General features: G+C 42.4%; 1 long non-coding RNA gene across 1 annotated transcript in view; it reads right to left on the reverse strand.

The window, feature by feature from the left end:
* The window catches only part of LOC111536182, an 8,355-nt gene that overhangs the window by 7,057 nt on the left and 829 nt on the right, over nucleotides 1-469 (reverse strand). The gene's annotated exons all lie outside the window — the stretch shown is intronic.

The following is a 469-nucleotide window of genomic DNA, read 5'->3' on the forward strand; positions in this document are numbered from 1 at the left end:
CAAAAAAAACCTCTTTCCTGTATAAATTACCCAGTCTCAGGCAGCTCTTTATAACAGCGTGAAAATGGACTAATACGGAAAACTGGTACTGGAAGACTCAGGTACTGCTATAAAGGTAATCTGAAAATATGGAAGTGATTTTGGAAATGGGTAACAGGCAGAGGTTGGAACAGTTTGGCGGGCTCAGAAGAAGACACGAAGATGTGAGAAAGTTTGGAACTTCCTAGAGACTTGTTGAATGGTTTTGACCAAAATGCTGATAGTGATATGGACAATGAAGTCCAGGCTGAGGTGGTCTCAGATGGAGATGACGAACTTATTAGGAACTGGAGCAAAGGTCACTCTTGCTACGCTTTAGCAAAGAGACTAGTGGCATTCTGCCTCTGCCCTAGAGATCTGTGGAACTTTGCACTTGAGAGAGATGATTTAGGGTATCTGGCAGAAGAAATTTCTAAGCAGCAAAGCATTC

Source organism: Piliocolobus tephrosceles, chromosome 12, assembly GCF_002776525.5.
Source record: "Piliocolobus tephrosceles isolate RC106 chromosome 12, ASM277652v3, whole genome shotgun sequence".
NCBI lineage: Eukaryota > Metazoa > Chordata > Mammalia > Primates > Cercopithecidae > Piliocolobus > Piliocolobus tephrosceles.